At 42.0% G+C, this 17,132-nt stretch overlaps 1 protein-coding gene across 5 annotated transcripts in view; it reads right to left on the minus strand.

The window, feature by feature from the left end:
• Positions 1-16,111, minus strand: part of LOC111856375 (signal-induced proliferation-associated 1-like protein 2) — a 97,848-nt gene extending 81,737 nt beyond the window's left edge. For 4 of the 5 annotated variants that reach the window (XM_023836298.2, XM_023836299.2, XM_023836297.2 and 1 more), the window contains exon 1: positions 15,962-16,111. The gene's annotated coding sequence lies outside the window, so the exon portion shown is untranslated. Of the gene's footprint in view, positions 1-13,640; positions 13,755-15,961 lie in introns of those variants that run through there. The other variant, XM_023836296.2, reaches the window with a different exon arrangement.
• Between the last annotated feature and the right edge of the window lie 1,021 nt (positions 16,112-17,132).

The raw sequence follows: 17,132 nt of genomic DNA on the forward strand, positions 1-17,132 counted from the left end.
ATTGCTACATATGGCATTGTGATTACAGCTGAGAGGGGCTTCCCTGGAGCCTAGACAAGAACAACTCATTGGGTGTTTCTAAGTAATCGGTACTTTCATACCCCCGGGTAGGGAATGGGGACCTAATAGGTGTTACAGGTACTTTGTTGTCCTATTTATGTGCGAGCTTCCTCCCATTAGATGAAACTACACCAAACATTGACACCACCACTCTTCTGATACAGCAAGGGGTTTCTTCTTCAGTGCATGAAGCTACGGGTGCCCTGAATAAACAGCTGAATGCTTGATTATGAACACTACTTTCACCTGTTACCCAGTTTATGTAAGCCAGATAATCTGCTGTAGGGGACATTGGTTGGTGCTCCTCTGGGACTTGATCTTTCAACCTTTAGGTCACTAACCCAGTTCTACTGCAAGTTCTGTGCAAAAATATCCACACTGCTTGTACAAATGCTGCGGTAAACACAGAGTGCTGTGTACAGTAAACATGGCTGCTACAGTAATTAATGTTCTGACCAACGCAAGTCCATCACTAATAACTGCAGGTCAGAATGGCAAATTTAACCCAGAGTCTGCATCCACGTCATCTCCATCCAGTAACCTACTTCTGCATCGCTTGCAAGGCTGCTTACAAAAGATGTAATGTGGAGAACTGATTGTATCGCAGTTCTAAGCAGATGGTGACTGACCCCAGACCAGGCAATCACACTCACGATATTTAGGTAAAAGTTCTGAGGAAGGAGAAGAGTGCGGTTAAGGAGGATGTTTAGAATCGCGGACATATTAGAGGTATTAGAATCAGATAACTGCCTCTCAATAATTATCTAAAACCTTCATAAACCATACAACAGGAAGGCAATTTAAAATACTCAAAAACAGCAAGTAACAGTGTCATGGGTTGTTGATCCTCTATTAGGCACACACAGCCAGCCCAGAGAACCTCTCAGCCAGCATCTGAATGGACGTTTGGTCTTTTGTGTAACTGGCATCTTTCCATTCCATTACATTGCTTGTAGCAAGGCTAACATACTCAGCAATTCATACACTCCGGTGGGTCTGGGGCACTCCTGGCTCGTCCAATAAAATAAAAACAGCACCCTTTCTTCTTCTGCAGCCGGGAGAACATGCTTGATGATGCTGCCATTTGTTTAGCCACACTTGTTTATTTTAGCAAATGGTAATTTAGTCTAATCCAGGCTATAAGAGAAGCTTACTAGTTAATTAGCTATATTTGTGTTTCCCAGGTCACAGGGTCATATATGTGAAGGGTCATAGCCTTCAGTTGCCCTTATGTGGCTCCAGTAAGCACCCAAATACAGGTAACCGGGGTGGCAGAAACATCGCCCTCCAATGGAGGATTCCAGGAGACAGGCACCAAAGGCAATTGTAATAGACTGCCGTCAATCACTAAATTTATTGCTGGTCTCTGAAGAGCAATCATCCCTGCAGCACTGGATGCATCTAGAGTGTCTATCTCATTGATCGTGCTGGACAGAGGAACACAAACAAGAGTGGAAAGAGAAAATAGTTAATCCTCCCTTAGAGTGGATGTGTTAACATGCTGGTATTAAACATTGATAGGCATAAACAAGCTACAGTATGGGGTTTTGAAAGATCATGGGGAAAACAGCAACCAGTATGGCACAGTGGTAGCACTGCTAAAAGCTACTGCTAGTGGAGATCCGTTTCCACACACCATTCCAAACCTCAACCCTGGCAGCCCCTTTGGTTGTCCTGCTCCCCATTAAACCCACCAGCAGAAAGGTGACGGAGCTCCCATTCTTGCGCAACCCTGGCGCGCGGGCTGGGGGGGGGATTGGAAAGGGTGCAGGCTAGGTAATGAGCCTTGTCTGCCTTATTGGCCAACTTTGCTCACAGTGGCTGTTCATTTCCTCTTCGCCCAGAACTCCAACATGTTTCTAAGCCTTAAAATATGACTGTGTCCCACTGGATTTGCTCCTGCGTGCAAAAAACACCATAATGACAAACTCAGCCATATAATTCGGTCATTTTAGGCTCTCTGACTACAAGCCTTCCTATAATTTAGGTCCTAATTAAGCCTCTTGAAAATACAATGACATTGCTGCGGCCTCTGAGCCTGATTCATGATAATAATTCCAATTATCCAAGAACAGAGCAGGTCACCGCCTACTGACCACGATCTCAATAGCGGAAAACTGTGTATCGAGCTCAGCCAGGCTGTAAACAATTCAACATGACCTTAACGAGTGGCATTATAGAAAAACATAATATTTTACGGCCAATCTCGAAGTTCTGTGGGCTAATAATTGTGTAAAAATAACAGTAAAACAGAAAAAAATGCATATCATTTACATGTATCATGCACATCATTTATATAATTTACTACTACTAAGCCAAGAAACTTTACCATCTGAAAGAACACCTGCAAAATATGGTGGAAAATGTTTTCATAGATCCTGAATTACGCATCCTGTAAACATCCGTATTTCCCCTCAAGCTGTATGGTGAAATCAGGAAGTCCTTATAAAATTATTCATCAACTGGTACGTGGATCCTAGAGGCCTTCCCCTCTGTGCTTTACAAGCCTCTCTTTTAGTATCCTGCTGGCCTCAAGCCTCTGTCCCTCCTTCCTCTCTTTCGCTGTGAAACCTTCAATTGGCTCTCTCTGGTAAGCCTGTGTGGTCCACGCTTCACACTGCTCCAAGCTTCCTGTACATTTCAGGAACCGCTAATATAGCGAGTGACTGGCAAGGGACCGCAGAATAAATCAGAAAACGAATGGGTATACTGTACAAGGTACGGTTAGAATAAACTCATGCCTTTGAATAAAATTACAAATTCAAATAATCTTAAAGAATAAGGTTTAAAAAACAAGGAAGGCGTCACATTCATGTCAGGGCATAAGCAATGCAACTGTTGCTTACTTTAAGAAACTCTTCCGTAAATATGAAATACCATGCTTTTAACATGGCTCATCATAGCCAAACACCCATCACTGGACAGAAAAGTGATGAAGAAAAGTGTCACAAGAATGTCACATGGAAGAATCCTGTTGGTCTTACACTCGCCTTTCACCCCATGCAAAAGCCGCTTTTTGCTACAATGGAAAGCAGGAATGTTGGGCGATGGTGGTGGGGAGGGTCAGCTCTTATCTCCAATAGGAGGCTTGCACCTACAAGGTCCTTGCTTTATGTGCGGACACACTACAGTCTTTGTTGGCCACTATCTGCTGTGGTAACCCTGAGTTATCAGAAACCACTTTCACTGGTTAATATGTGAGCTGCTGATATTCTCTTAGTTATGTTCAAAACAAAGGGTCAGACATCCAGCATTCCACAAGCAGGATATGCCGGAAAGCCATCAAATGCAAAACCAGGCGCAGGTAATGTAAACTTCCCTAGAAAGAAGAAACAACAGACCTATTAGAAGTAACCAGGCTAAGCTTAATAACAAGATAATGATAATGGGATTATGGTAAGAGCATGATTACAGACATGCTGCAAAGGGCTTCATAAAACCAGTATGAGAGTCAGCAAACACACATTCGTGAAACATAGGGCCAGATCAGAGGTGCCGCCCGACAGACAGACAAGCCCTGCCCCCTCGAACCTGCCCCACTTAGCAATGGCGAGAGGCCTCTCCTTCTTTTCACAAGGCAGAATGGGAATAAAAGTTTCCCGGGGGGGGGGGGGGGGAATGGACAGGCCCTCCACGCTGGAAAGGCTGCTTCTCCCCACAAGTGGGAAATGGACAGATCTACTTTTGTCACCGGGTTTGTCTCTTTTAAAGGGGCAGTGGCCTATTTTCCAGAATAATTAGGGATTCTATACAGGGTGAAAATGTGAGATAGTGTAGAACTCAAGGCAGTATTAAAAAAAGGTTTATACATTATAAGTACTGGGGCATTTTGTATGCTATGAACAGACCCGTGAGACTTCACAGCCATCTCTCCCCACAAATGGCTACATGTCATGTCTGCATAGGTGGATATTAGCTTCAGATTTCAGGCAGAGATACACAACTCAAAGATGTCAGTCTTCATTCTCTCCCCACCCCGAAAAAAACAAAATGACCATCAATGCTACTGTGACCAAAAAGGACATAAAATCCAAAAACGATACAGCCTGTGAGCCGGGCAGATGTGGGCTAGAGTGGAGCCATGAAGGTGTTAATGAGGAAAATTCCCGCCCCTCCCCAGCTGTTAGGGCGCCTGGCACTGAAAGCGGGTTGCCAGGCGCCTGCGAGAACAACACGGATGCGCCACTTAGCGTGTTTCTCCAGCTGTATCTCGCGATGTCTGTCATTCTGCTCAGACCCTGTTACACTGATGGTGTGGGAGGGCTGGGAAAACACAAAAAACGTTTACTACCATATTGCCATCTGGCTGCTGTTTAAGTTTCGCCGATTAAATTCAAGTCTTTTTGTGGTTAAAAAAGGGAGAAATTAAGAAAGGCAGAGTCTTCATCAGAAGTGACGTCATGGGCCCTTCTGTAAAATCTAACACTTGTTTCCAGACACCCAGCAGATGTTTGGGTGGTGGGCTCCAGCACCACAGGCCTCAGTCACGGCAGGTGCGAGTCAGTGAGGGGCAGGAGCAGAGAGTCGCATGACCCAACATCAACGTGGTGCCATCTGCCACCCCTAAAACCTCCATTAATGGGACAAGTATGGCCAGGGGCACCTAACCTTGCTGACTAAGGACACATGCTACAAAAAGTGAGGGTTAAGTAGGAGAGGCTAATCATTTGCACAAATGAAAGGGGATTCAAATTAACATTTCAACTTTAGAAACTGATACTGCAATACTGGAGCAAATACCAGACAGAATAATGATTAAAATTAAAGAAACTACAAGCAATCACAAAAAATTACAGTGGACCACCAGGAACTAGGCCAGGGCTCTTCGAACCTGGACCTCAATGCCAAAGCCAGGCCTTGTTTTCAGTTCTCCCAGGTAGTTTAGGTACTTTTCTGATTGGCCACAGAGGCTTCACACCTGGCTCACAGGTAAAGGAGGCTGGAATATCAGCAGTGCTTGGACCTTGAGGACTGTGATTTGAATAACCCTGAACTAGGCAATGCAGAGACATGCATCAAAATACCAGCTGTAAAAAGAACATTGTTCGTGCACATTAATCCATTTCCCAATGAATGATAAACATTAGTGAGATGATACAAACTGTATCATAACCATTGTCCCTGGAAGACAAAGTAATAAAAGATAAAATAGGCCTAGTACAATGATCGTGAATGAATCCATTGATCAGCAATCAGAGTGCAATCACAGCGCTTAGAGGAACGTCATTTTATTAATTCCATTCCACCCCATCACAAATTAAGAGCTCTTTAGCATTATAGAAAAAAATGGAAAGAGAAAAAAAGCCTTTCATCACCAAGTACCAAGGGGACCTCCAGACCCCTCAGAATGGCACTCGTGTTTCAGTGCTCCGTTCCCAGATACAGCTCGACAGAGATGGAACAACTATCCTCAAGTGGCAACAAATACTAGTGAAGCACAGCTACATGGCCCCATTCGATGGCGAACTTAGAGACACAGTCTCTAGGTTTCAGTCCAATTCCGAAATGTGAGCCCAACCTCTGGTAATGTGAAATCCACCAGATTTAGAGGGGAACACCATGCAGAACGAGACCTCTGATGGATCGCTAAGAACTGGCTGCAGAAGCTGCATCGATAGCAGAGTCCAGTACAAGAATGAGATGAGTTGCACCCTACTCAAGGGCAGTTCCAGTGAAGCTCCAGCCCAAAACAGAAATACGAATGGGTTCGGCTAAGCGATTCTATTCTGTTCTTTTCTGTTCAGTCTTCCTGGCCTTCATCATTCATTCCCCTTTGCAGATGTACACAGCTGAATTTTTTTATGAAATGCCAAACCTCTGTCTTATTGCATATTATCTTTTTTTAAACACACACACACACACACACATATATACAGTATATATATATGGACTTTAGTAATGTTTACAAAAAGGTGTACTGTCAAATTCCCTGTGTCCTTGTGCTGAAAGGAAGCCCATGCTCATAATTAAAAGACACAGAGGACACAGGACTCCAAAGACTATGCACAGGACAAGCAGGTATACAAGATGGATGGATGGATGGATTTTTTAAAAAACTATATTTCTCTCCACTTATGAACAGGGGTATAACATTACAGCCATTTAATAATGTGTAAATTCACAGTGAAAGTTTAAAGAGGGTCCGACACAGTGGCTATAGCACTGTTGCCACGCACCTCTGGGACCTGGGTCAATGTGTGGAGTTTGCATGCTCTCCCTATGTTGGCGTGGAGTTTCCTCCAGGTACTCTCGTTAACCCCATACCGCCCCCCACAGTCTAAAAACATGCTAAGATTTATTGGAGTTAACAAATTGCCTGTAGGTGTGCATGTGTGAGTGAATGGTGTGTGAATGCGCCCTGCGATGGGTTGGAGCCCCATCCTGGGTTATTCCCTGCCTTGCACCCATACCCTCCAGGATAGGCTCTGGATCCACAACCAAGAATAAGATAAACAGTTACAGAAGATGGATGGATGGATTTTAAATGGAGAAAAACCTATTCAAAATCAAGTATTCTTAAATGTCCATTTTATAAACCTACAATTCTGATCGATTCAGCATAAACTGCATTATATAAACATATCACTTATACTTAAAAAGCTATTAAAACATGTCACCCCATTTGTACCACTTCCCTGTATTAGCTTTCAGAATGGACAAACATGACCCTCACCAGAAACCCAAAACTCCCTGGAGGGGCAAAGTGCCCCCAATGCTGGTATGATTCCTCTATTCACCATGTTTTATGTCCTCCCTAATCCCGGTGTTGTAGTCAAGCATAAGACTTTCTTCTGAAAGGGTTGCCTTTCTTGGTGGAAGCATGCAGCAGACAGTAATGAAGCGTCCCCACTACACCTGCAGTAATAAGCTTAACTGTAAAGATGTAAAGCTCGCGATTAAAGGGGCGTGACATCTCCCAGCACGCAGTACTGAACAGCCACAGATAATGTGCCGGTCAGAAAACACTCAGACCAAATAAAATGCATCACTCATTGGGAGTCATGCTGCACATGAAAACTAACGGCCAGAATCCATAGGCAGCCCAGCCGGACCTCCCATGTCAGCCGTTGATAGGAGTGCAGCGGCCCGACCAAGCAGGTGACTGCCAGCTCCAATATGGCACAATCGAAAGAGGAGAGTGAAAGGGAACGGCAGAGCACTCCAGTGACACCAGGTAGCTTCCATGACAACACTCAAAACAAAACAGAAAACAAGTCGCTGCTCCGCTGCAAGCTTGGCGGTAAACCGATCCGCTCGGCATTCGTAAGACTCGTTAGACGGGATGGCTCTTACTGCAAGGGCTTTTCCCCTCCTCATCTCCACATCCATCCTGCAAATAATATTCACTCCAGCGTTACTTTGTCAGTGACTGCTTGTTTTTGGGGTTTGTGTAAGCGGTTTTTACACATGTAATTACAAAGACAGACTGAAGAATGAGTTCAAAGAAAAAAAAAAGATGAAGTCATTTTGACAGAATGCCTCCAATTCCCTTTGGTAATATAAACTCTGATATACCAGGAAGGAATTTCAAACTTTTTTAACCCTGAAATTATCAGATTAAGGGCAAATTCCTTCACCCATTGTTTTACCCATGCATGAAAGACAACGGGCTTTTTTGTACAGAGCTGTAACAAGGAAATAGTGATAGACAGGAAGTTTCAGAACCATTGGTGGGTGGGACTACTGTGGACTGTCAGTCACTGCATTGCTCAGTCCAATAGAAACCAACAGAGTATCTTATGAGCAATGGGATATACCTGACTGAAGATGCACAATAATCTCACTCCATATGGAATTCAATGCCCCATTTCTCCAATCACTAATAATTAAAAAAACATATCAAAGACTTATTTAATATACATCCAAATAATTTTTTAAATTAAAAGCTGGGACCCTGCACATTTCATTTGTAGATCCAATAATAGTATCACATTTACACACAGTATGAAATATAGCTAAAAATCCTCTAGTGGCAGCAGGGGATTTGTTCCCTGTCCTCCATAAGTACTGGGACACTGGATAGTTATTTTTACTGTACTCTGAAACCATCTGGATTGGAGATGAATAAGAGGCAGAAATTCAGAATGTCACTTGATGTCATTTCTGCGCAATTCTGGGCATGTATGTTTTAACATTTCAGAATAATGGCTCATTTTGTGCAGTCCTTCCAGTCTGGGGAGCATGTACTGGGAGCACTGGCTGACAGGTGCTTCTTATTAGGTGTGCCATGTTGCAGTGACTGTGCATGTAAGAGAACTATGAATGTGAACTCTTGGTTTTAGCCTCAGCTCTTTATTTGGCTGGCTATAAATCTACATGAAGTTGATGCTGACAGTCTGGAAAATATTCAGTCAGAACTACCGCATAGAAATTAGACAGACAAACTCGCCAGATTATCATGAAAAAGAAAGAAATCAGCGATAATCAATCAGTCAAGCCATGTGAAAAATTAAACATCACATGCATGTACCTGCATGTAACAGGTTAACTGAGTAACTGATGTGCATCACCTATTCAATTACGATGGCTGTTTTAAACCTTCTACTTCAATCAGGCACCACATACAAATTAGGAATGGTGCAATAAAGAATGCTGAATGACATTGTTAATGCAAATAATTGATCAGAACAGGAATGCTAACTGAAGTCTATGAGCAGCATCCAAAATATTCTGCATTCTCTCAAAACCTTATGGCACTCAAATAAGAAAAGCAATAAATTTTTTTGCCTGCAAACCAACGTGGACTCGTGCTTCCCCCCTACAGAGAGCAATCAGATCCTACGTTAAATGTTTGCAGGACACCGCTGTGAATAAATCAGAAACACAAACTCATAAACTGAAGCTGCACCCCCCCACCCCGCCCCCCATCCGTAGATTCATCTCGGAAACTAACAGTGCAGACTTCTGCCACACCTCACCTTGGCCAGACAGAAAGACAAATTAACTGAACCGCACCAGCCTTACTTGGGTCTGAGACAATCGAGCCTAATTTGGCATTCGAGTTTCTAAATGGTGTTAACAAAAAAAAGGAGGTTATGCAAGCCGCTCCTGTAATGTAACCGTACTAAATTCAACCCTGACGGGGGCACACTGATGGATGGCAATTTCCCCACTGCTTTCAAAGGTAAGAGAGCAGTGAAACTATTATGGCTGCTAGTGAATAACGGCTTAAGTTTCTACAAGGAAACTGCTCAATAATTAAAGCAAACAAACAATGCTGCCTAAGATTTAAGCTTTGCACAGGCCTCCCATGGAGGAGAGACATGAAACAGAATAAGATCTCAACTCAGAAAGCAGACAGCATTTCAGGCTCTGTGGGGAACTGCTTGCAGCTACCCAGAATGCAGACAAGCAGGACTCGGCAGAAGCCGTTTTGGGATAGAGCCCGGACCAGGGTGTCAGGTACCATGGCAGATGGCTTACTAACAGAGCCTGTAGGCGACTTGTGGTAGGACCACCATTGACTTCTCTGCCTCTGGGCACAGCACTTCAGAGGACCCACAATACAGTGAAAGCAAGCCCAGTGGTCGACCAAGGCTTTGGGTTACATTAATGTCCCCATGCAGAATTAAAGAACAGGATGCTCTAATCAGACAGTCTCTCAACATCATAAAAAATAAACATTATACAAATGATAGGGATGCTCATTTCGATTAATTTTCCCAACCGACAACCGCCGTTCGTTATCCGAACATTAATCGTTAACTGATCAGATTAGAATATTAAATTAGAATTGAATGAAAATAGAACTGAGGAGTGTCTGATTAAATATGCGAACATTTTTTTTTCAGTTTTATTTTAACATGTGCGAACAACAGCACACAGAACATATCAAGAACAGAATCTGGATTCACACATCGTCAAATTTTCACGCACCTGCAGCGTTTTCGACAACAGAGAAAAACAAATTAATATAAATAAAAAGTATAAGTACTTCTTTTCACTCGCTTCATTTTGCTTGGCCGCCAAAATACGTCTGAAGGCACGTGTGGTTGCACGTGATAATGCCCCATGAGTTAACAAATAGCGTATGTGTAGCATATTTACGCCGCAAAACTAACTTTATACTACTACTACTACTACTACTAATAATAATAATAATAATAATAATTTAAAAATATATATATATATAAACATTTTAAACCGTTTAACTGATAGTAATAATCGGTCAAAATTCATTCTTTCAGTTAACGGTTAAACGGTCAATATAAGCATCCCTAACAAATGATATAATATAAATCAGATTATTTAATGTTCTTATGCATCTATCCCAAGTGTTAAGGGCTTCTAATGGAAAACAGCAACTGTAACGACACAATCACATAGATAATATTTTAAATATGAAACTTCATCTGAAAATTCCCTCTTCCATAACTGCTTATCCAAAGCAAGACCAAGGAAGCATCAAGGCAGTGCTGGAGGTGGCTGAAGGCCAAGAAAACCTCTCCCCTGGTAGCTCCAGATGGATATACCCTGTATCCTGAAGGCAAATGATGCAGGGTCAAGAGATACTGGGCAACAGACACCACAGAAAAAGCGAGAGAATGCCGCTGCTAGCCACACCAACTTTAGGCTATCCCTTTCCCGTTCTGCTTTTTCTAAGCCGTTGGCTGGTCATCACAGAGTTGTTTAAACCATACTGTTAAACCAATCAACCGAGTCTGGTCAGGAATGCATCTGTCTTGGCCATTAAGAGTCACTCTTTTTTGCCAGACCACCAGCTCTTTACCCAGATTTATTACCCATTTAGTATTAGGAAGTGAAACATTATAGGTCATAATGTTTGCATATGTAATTTCAGACTGATTCCAGACTGGGATGTCTGATTCATGTCTAAAGTGCATTCTGAGAAGCAAAAGCCCTGTAGTTTTCAACCCCCTATATCAAATCATTGCTAACCATCTGTGTTACCACCCACACAATATAGATCCAATGATGCAGACTAATGGCCAGTGAATAACACCTAAAGGGCCAAGTTCATTTAAGATAGACCAATTAGTCCCAGCAAACAATATATTTTACATAACATGTCTAGTAAAATACAACTTTCTGAAAGAAGTTAGAGTTAAGGTTCAGTGAAAAGCAAAGAAAAAGTCAAGGGTGGCAGTAGGTATAACTGCAACAATGAGACGTAGCTGTACAAGACAGTCACCCAAGAACAAATCCAACTTTAGAATAGGATGTTGGGGTAAAGATGAAGTGAGACAGCCAACACTTGCCACAACCCAATAATCCCAAGCTTAAAAATCCTTGTCTTCCATTAAACTCAAACTATGTCAATGATGAACTAGCAGCATTAGATAACTGAAAGATTCCAAATATAACTCAAAAGACTTGCAAATATGATACCGATTGAAAGATAGTCAGTTGTACTTGAAGACAGGTGGATATTACACAGGTTCACTTTCAAAAATATTATCCTCAATAATTTATAACTTAATAAAATGCATCTTAATAGCCAGCCCTTGTTTATTTAGAATGTATTAAGCTCAAAAGGACAAAAAGTACAATACATGCCACATGTTTTCTGAAAAGCCATGACGTTTACACCAGTTACATATGGCCAAAGACTCCAAAGATGAACTGGCAGATTATATAAACTAATGAGTAGACAAACGTAGATAGGTCCCTGAAAACAGGAAGTGCAGACATCAAAATAGTTTCAGACTAACACACAAGATATTCCCCCTGGACTTATCAGACTTTCCTGGATTTCAAGAACACCTTACTATGACCAAACAGATACCAAGGATGGCTACCTATTTAGCCATGTTTCATATTTCATTCTTTATAGCACTAATGCCAAAAATCATTTTGCATCCTTTGTTACATGCTCCTTTTTTCTGAAATTATAATTTTCTTCCCACTATCAAAAAGTCCAGAAAGAAAGCTATTTCCCCCCTTCACAAGAAGGCATGGCACACATGCTGATTTTTGGAATTACAAGCCTAATGTCTCAAATTGACCTTCACTTAAAAATAATTCTAGGACAAGTCTAAAACTTGTTATACCACGTATCCCAGTAAACTCATGTTCAAAGCTAATTACATTTTATGACAGACAAAAATTGCTTGTGACTCAATAGTGGTTCTATGACACTTGTATCAAATGAATTAATCAAAATGGCTATATTGACTGAGTGCAAATATGCCTCCCTGAAAATATTAGCCCTGGAAGCAGGAACTGCATAAACTCCATATGACAGGCAATTTGAATCTTTGACTGACTTAAGATTTTTGATGTTGTCAAGTGTGTGTGTATATATATATATGTCTGCAAATGAAGACTATCTTCTGACTGCCTGCAAATCTGACTACAATAAGGAACCTGTGATCAAAACTGAAAGGGACATTTGGATGGTGTACTTGTTTCAGTGAGACTATTATCCTCAGAAAACAAAAGGAGCTAATCCAATTCTTCACACCCAGCTTCACAGAGTGCTCAAGAGGTCCCCAAACTTCTTAGTGTTTTAAATTCAGACATAAATGTTTAAGATAGTAATCCAACACAAGAGGACTGCTAGGACTGAAATGGTGCAATCTGTGTAAACAAAGGAAACAAACTGTCTTTTAAACGCTGGAGGGTTACAGTCTTCGGAGACAATTCCAGTTCTGTTTCTTTAGAAATCCCATAGAACCCATAGAACTAAAAAATGCAAAGCTATACAGATCAACAGCAAAAGTAGAAAAACTCAGCTGTAAGAATGGACACAAACAACATGGCTACCATATCTACAGAGATGCATGCCAGTTCAAGATCTCCTAGGACAAACAGGAAGGACGAAAGGGAGATGGGGGGTTGTCCTTAGCCAGAGCTAAATGGAGGAATTTTCATGGGAGTCATTCAGAGATGGCTCACACTGATACAGCAGTCAGTCTTAGCCCTGCCCTTCAGAGCTCCACGGTGTCAGTTACCAACGCCTCCTAGAAATGGGATTAAAATCAATGCAAGCAAAGCCCCGGGTTTTAATTATCTGCCCCTAGGACAATCTGGGGGCACCACAGGGATTCTGCATAATGTGTCACTATGCTGACAGGTGCTTTCCCCATTCAGATTAAAAGCAAAACTCCCCCAAGTGTCAGCCCTCCAGGGATAAAATAACAAAGGGTATTGATTTTCTCCATCTGAAGAGGCTGGTGGCTTCATTGGTTGCCTGCTGTCACCTATTTGGGCACTTACTTCCAGCGGGTCTTCACCTTGGACAGCATTGAGAGAAAATTGTCCCAACACATCGTCTTATCCTGGCAGTGGATGAATTTACGCCGCTAAGCCACTTCATACCATCAAAGCCATATGTAAACAGACCAAGCTTTTAAATGATGTTCTTTACCATGTATTTTGTAAACGCGATATCTTGGATTCTAATGGATTTACCAGCTGTGTCTGACATTTACAAGAGGAGCGGCATACGAGATATTCCCGGCTTTCGGTGTGACCGGTCAAAATGTTAATCTTTTGTGTGGAACAACATGTCAAAGAGAGCTGGCACGTCTGGGTCGCCTTAAATCCCGATGTCAGCAAATGAAATTACGGCTGTCGCTGAAATCCATTTAACGCCGCAGCTCTCGGCTTTAAAATACCTTATGTCGGACCTATTTCCTTCAGGCCCACCACTGCTCTCAAAAATAAACTCCATAAATGGTATCGGCTTTACTGCATTTCTCACTATGGCTAACATAGTTATTGCTTCTCAGATACCTCCATTTCGGTGGAAAGGGGAAAGAGTTAGAAAAAAAAGCAGAATTTAAAGCGAACTCAGCAGTAAGCGAGCCGCGTACATCGGACAACCGCAGCCGCCGCTGTGCGCCCGAGTCTCGCGCATGCAGGCTCGCGGATTCAAGAGCACGCGACTCCAAGCAGTCGGCGGAGTGTCAGCTCTTAATTCAGTCTGCCACATGTCGTTCATAAATAAAAAACAAAAAAGAATTCTGTAGTAGAGCACATACTGGTGTAAAAGCTGTTCAAACTGCTTTGATAGCTCAGGGTGTTCTCCTGCCTTAGTCATTGAAAAGTTTGAGACCTCCCAAAACCATATGCAAAGCTCTCCAGCACAATTTGTAGCTTTCTCGGAACTACACGATGGTTTGCTCGGACCATCAAAATACTTAAGAAGATCTGTCATACACCACATACGACTTTGTGTTATCATTCGGTTATTAATGTGACTCCAATATAAATCCTTGTTCTGAGATGAGCATTTTGGATTTTGTGGAACCACAACGACATGATATTTTCACGGCCTCATAAAGTATACTTCTTTCCACAGAATGTTACGTTCATATCCTCAGCCAAGACGTTATCATTGTGTTTAACTACAGGGAGACCTATTGAACCAGTTGTATATAATAATAATGGGCAGGCAGTTGTAGGTACACGGCAAACAAAACTGTGGTTAATGTTACTTTTATCAATCTGCACTACTATATATATATATATATATATATATATATAGAGAGAGAGAGAGAGAGAGAGAGAGAGAGTAAAGTATGTGTGTGTGTGCGCGCGCGCGTGTGTGTGTGAGAGACAGAGAGAGAGAGAGAGTGGGGGGGGCGGGGTACAGGATGCGTATTACTTAATATTTATTAGCAGAAAAAAGATAGGAATTCAAAAACCGAAAAAAATCCTAGCGGTATTCACTGAAAAGTGAAAGTCTGTAGTTAGTGGGATACAGAGGTGAAGAGAAACAGGCTAAAATAAATATTCTCAAACACCCACATCAGTGGCAATAGTACCACAAGCCACACTGCTGGGGAGACTGATGAACATAACAGCTGTGCAGAAAACGTTCCTCCATATTAAAAACATAAAATACAACTAGGCTACCTAAATGTCGCACTGACTGAGACGTATATCTGACATTTAAACGCTTTTCAACACAGTTATTGAGTTAAAAGACAACTTGTTGTGCTGTAAATAAATCACATATCTATGACCACAATAAATAAACAAATAAAATCAATGCACTCTAAATGCACCTTACAATACATTTCCTAAGTAGGTCCGTCATACGTTACAGCTTTTGCCCATTGTGCGTCAGATGTACAAATGCATGCCGACTGGATGAAAAAAAAAACAGCCAGTGTATTTTGCAAACTTCTGAGGGAGAGGTTAACAAGGGAAATGCGAGTCGTTATAATGATAAAAGAAAGCCCCCTAGCGTTCCCATTGATATATAGCTCAGGACCAGGTCTGTGCCGCTTTATTTCAGCACAGACACACTCATGCAGCAAGGAAACTAACTCAGCCATATAAGAAATAATGAAAACCCACAACTTACATATAAATCATTTTACATTTAACTTACATTTAAAACTTTGCAATATTAAAGAATATTAACGCGCATTACACCGTTTACAAGCTGCAGGTAATAATTAAACAAAAAATAAACATTACATTGCCAGCTCATTTATATACTTAGGACAACTTTATGGATCCCATCCTTGTGATAATTAGACCAAACCCGGGGGGCAGGTCCCCCCACCCTGCCATAATGATGGAAGCGTTTGCCCAACATTACGCGAATTGCTGCAGTCTCTGGCGGTGATACCTTTGCAGAAGCTGATGTAGAATTCCCAGCGTTACAGCGGGCATGGTGCTGAAGTGCCCACTCATTGTTATGGTACAGTTGAGGCCAGGTTGAATTTGGCTGCTGCCTGTGCAGGTCTTACTTTCCACTAGAAACTTCCCTTGCCTATATTTCGTATTCTTCGCATCTCGTTCAAAACTTAAAATACTTAATGGACCGGGCAATGCATTACCCCAGTAGTGTCATCTCCGTGCGGCTCGTTTTCAAATCATTAATCGCTTGTGTTCCAGCTAAATGTCCAGCCAACAGTATCAGTCCCATTGTGCAGCAAAGAGAAAAGACAACACTCATAAACCGACGGGCACTTATCCTTACCTACTGCTCCAGCAACGATAAATCCCATATCATCCGGAAATAAGAGCTCCCTCCGATATCATCCCTGTCGATGAGAGGAGTCCCTGTCACCGTTTGGAGACCCTGATCAATGGTGCACAGCTCCTACTAAACCAAGAAACCTCTGAGCAGACCTACAGTCCAACTGAGCGGCGTTTTCTGCTGGGCAGACGGCGCTGCCGGAGGCCCCGCCCACACCATGCGCTGATTGGTCGGAGGGCGGACAGAACTCCTGAGACGTTCGTGTCAACTTGTCTCTACATCAGTCATTGTGCAGGTTGACAATGGTGCATCATAAAATTTAAAGTTTAAAACTCGGTAACTAAAATATTTATCAGTGCCGTTTATACCCACCGATTTAAAAGTAGCGTACAAGTATTGTATTGTATTTTGTTCTTTGCTTCAGTACTGTACGTGTGCGTGTGCGCGCGTGTGTATCTGTTTCCAAACATTTCCACACATCATTACGTTTTGTATGCTCTCTGTATAGTATGTACTGTGTATTGTGCGTCATATGTGGGAAGCCAGTTACTGTTTGCCTAAGTACCGAACACATAAAAATGAATTGCAAATTAATTGTATTTGGTAAGGTCGTGAATAAATGTCTGATTGTATTGTTATACATGAAGTGATGAATTGTGTTACACCGAATACAATAAAACTTGGATCAGGCACACGTGTCCGGAGAAGACCGCTCTCCAATTTTCTACTTTAATCGAATTCCTATCTACGTAAAATGTTAGTGACCTGTCCAGGATAAGGGGATGGAAGATAGATGGGCAATGGATGGATAGATGGATGGAAACAGTTGATTTTAGTGACAAATTAGAACTTTGTAAATGCGTCTTAGTGATGATATTATGCAAAATATGCTGACTATACCAACAGCATGGCATGCATATAGGGTACCTAAGAATGAAATGTGGGAACAAAGAAGATCCTTCTCTTGAAAGAAGAAGTGGTCAAAAGACAAGTATAACTGAAAGTGACCTTGTGGTTGGGAATTTCCTTTCAGCTTCATGCTGTTCCTCTAGGGACAGTGCCTTATCACAGCAAAAAACACATCCAGGTGGTAATCAATCATAACAATCCTCTCCTTGTATAGCGTGCACTCCATTTTTCAATCAGCAGTTCTAGTGAGCAGGGGTAGTGT

The sequence above is a fragment of the Paramormyrops kingsleyae genome, chromosome 20 (assembly GCF_048594095.1).
Source record: "Paramormyrops kingsleyae isolate MSU_618 chromosome 20, PKINGS_0.4, whole genome shotgun sequence".
NCBI lineage: Eukaryota > Metazoa > Chordata > Actinopteri > Osteoglossiformes > Mormyridae > Paramormyrops > Paramormyrops kingsleyae.